This window comes from Cetorhinus maximus, chromosome 29 (genome assembly GCF_964194155.1).
Source record: "Cetorhinus maximus chromosome 29, sCetMax3.hap1.1, whole genome shotgun sequence".
NCBI classification, from domain to species: Eukaryota; Metazoa; Chordata; class Chondrichthyes; order Lamniformes; family Cetorhinidae; genus Cetorhinus; species Cetorhinus maximus.
The window spans coordinates 4,643,408-4,646,080 of NC_135907.1; the positions used below are offsets into that span (position 1 = coordinate 4,643,408).

The window sequence follows — 2,673 nt, forward strand, 5'->3', positions numbered from 1 at the left end:
CTCCTGGCCGGCAGCATGTCAGAATCCATGAGGAAAGGCATCATCACCCTCATCTACAAGCACAAGGAAGAAAGGGAGAAAATTAGAAATTGGTGACCCATTTCACTGTTGAATGTGGACTATAAGATTCTGTCCAAGGTCATCGCCAATCGGGTCAAATCCGTTCTGGAATTGGTGATTCACCCTGACCAGACCTGCTCTGTGCCAGGCAGGAAGATCTCTGACAGCCTCGTGCTGCTCAGGGATATGATTGCCTATGTACAGGACAGGGGTGTGGATATCTGCCTCATCAGCTTGGATCAGGAGAAGGCCTTTGACAGAATATCGCACACCTACATGGTGGATGTGCTCTCCAAAATGGGGTTTGGGGAGGGAATTCGCAATTGGATCCAGTTGGATCCTACTCTACACTAACAACAGTAGCGCGGTTTCAATCAATGGGAGGGAAACAGATAGCTTTCCGATTAAATCTGGAGTCAGGCAGGGCTGTCATCTCTCGCCTGTTCTTTTCGTGTGTTGCATAGAACCCTTTGCTGAGCCCATCAGGAAGGATCCGGGCATAAGAGGAGTGACGATCCCAGGCAGTGGAGGCACTCAGATCAAAGCCTCCCTGTACATGGATGATGTCGCCGTCTTCTGCTCTGATCCGCTGTCGGTGTGCAGACTGATCCATATCTGCGACCAGTTCGAACTGGCCTCGGGAGCCAAGGTAAATCGTGGGAAGAGCGAGGCCATGTTCCTTGGGAACTGGGCTGACTGATCCTTTGTCCCCTTCACCGTCAGGGCTGACGGCCTGAAGGTGCTGGGGATATGGTTCAGAGGGACCGGGGCATGCGTTAGATACTAGAAGGATCGAGAGTCTACGGTGATAAGAAGACTGGGCCAATGGGAGCGACGCTTCCTCTCCATTGCGGGTAGGAACCTGGTCATCAGGTGTGAGGCACTCTCGCTGTTGCTGTACATGGCGCACGTCTGGCCCATTCCAGACTGCTGCGTGATGGCGATCATCCGAGCCATCTTTCGCTTTATCTGTAGGTCAAAAATGGATCGTGTCCGCAGGGACGCGATGTACAAGCCTCTAGATAAAGGGGGAAAAAACGTGCCCAACATCGCCCTCATACCGATGGCCACCTTTGTGTGTGGATGCATCAAGCGGTGCGTAGACCCTCGGTACGCAAACACCAAATGTCACTATGTGCTGAGGTTCTACCTGTCCCCGGTGTTGCGAAGGAAGTGTCTGGCCACGCTGCCGCGGAACGCTCCAAGTAGTTGGACCGTGCCGTACCACCTGTCCCTGGTGGAAAACTTTATGCAGAAAAAAACCTTTGACCACAAGTCCATCAAGCAGTGGTCAGCATGTAACGTCCTAGAGGCCCTGAGGGAAAAGGAGAGGGTGGACCCTGTGGGATGGTTCCCCGAGCAGGCTGTCAAAGTCATTTGGCAGAATGCCTCATCGCCAGAACTTTCCAACAAGCACCAAGACGTGGCTTGGCTGGTGGTGAGAAAGGCCCTCCCCGTCAGATCCTTCCTACACGCCAGGAGTCTCACCCCCTCTGCACGTTGCCCTCGAGGTGGCTGTGGTGGGGAAGAGACCGTTGTTCACCTCCTTGTGGATTGTGCCTTTGCAAAGAAGGTCTGGAGAGAGATGCAGTGGTTGCTGTCGAGGTTCATCCCGAGCAGTTCCGTGACACAGGACTCTGCTGTACGGGCTGTTCCCAGGGACACACGCCGAGTCAAACATCAACTGCAGCTGGAGGATCATCAACTCGGTGAAAGACGCGCTTTGGTCTGCCCGAAACTTGTTGGTCTTCCAGCGCAAAGAGTTGTCCCCGACCGAGTGTTGCGGACTGGCACAGCCCAAAGTCCAGGACTACGTGCTGAGGGACGCACTAAAGCTTGGGGCAGCTGCCGCTAAGGCGCAATGGGGAAGGGTCGCTGTCTAAGACCTTTCTGCCACAGCGCACCGAGGGGCTGGGAACTGTTTAAACCCCCACGGGCTGTACAGCTCAAAATGAAAGGCTGTAAACGATTCTAATATTGTTTGTACTGATGCACCTGGTGATACATTTTGTAAAAGTTTAACCTGGATTGTACCCTTGTAATGGTGTTTTTAAAATGGTTTGGAATGTGGTTGAAGATATTTTATGAATAAAGTATATTTTTGCAAAAAAAAAGGTTCTCCCAGGACGAGGCTAGCCCATTGCACTTCGGGTGTGCTGACGCCTGCGATATCCCCAAATGCGGCATACTCGACTGCAAAATTTGTGGCAGTGGGGGACTGCGTTCGCACTCTCCCCTGATTCACAATTCAAAAAATAGATTTCATCATATCTTTCATTTTGTCTTCTATTTCCTGTCAGCAACTTTTTCTGAAAAAAGAAATATATAACCCCCAATGTGCGCTCTTCAAAATCTATACTGGACTGGTTATTTAGTTTTTTCTTTCCTCCTCGCAAATATTATCCAACCCCCATTCTTTTCCACCCTGTCATTATCAGCCGGCAATTATTCCATCTCTGCATCATTTTCGCCATACCGTTTGTTTTGTGGCCGCCAAATTACTCGTGCCATTTTTAACCCCGCATTTGCCCACTCAAAAACCCCTCTCAAACAACCCCCATCTAACACCCAACCCACCATCACAACAGTCCCCGCACTCCCAGCACCGCCCCA

The 2,673-nt window shown here is 51.3% G+C and overlaps 1 pseudogene; it reads left to right on the forward strand.

Moving 5' to 3' along the window:
• Positions 1-2,155: 2,155 nt before the first annotated feature.
• LOC144669889 (U1 spliceosomal RNA) lies at positions 2,156-2,299 on the forward strand (annotated as a pseudogene).
• Positions 2,300-2,673: the final 374 nt, after the last annotated feature.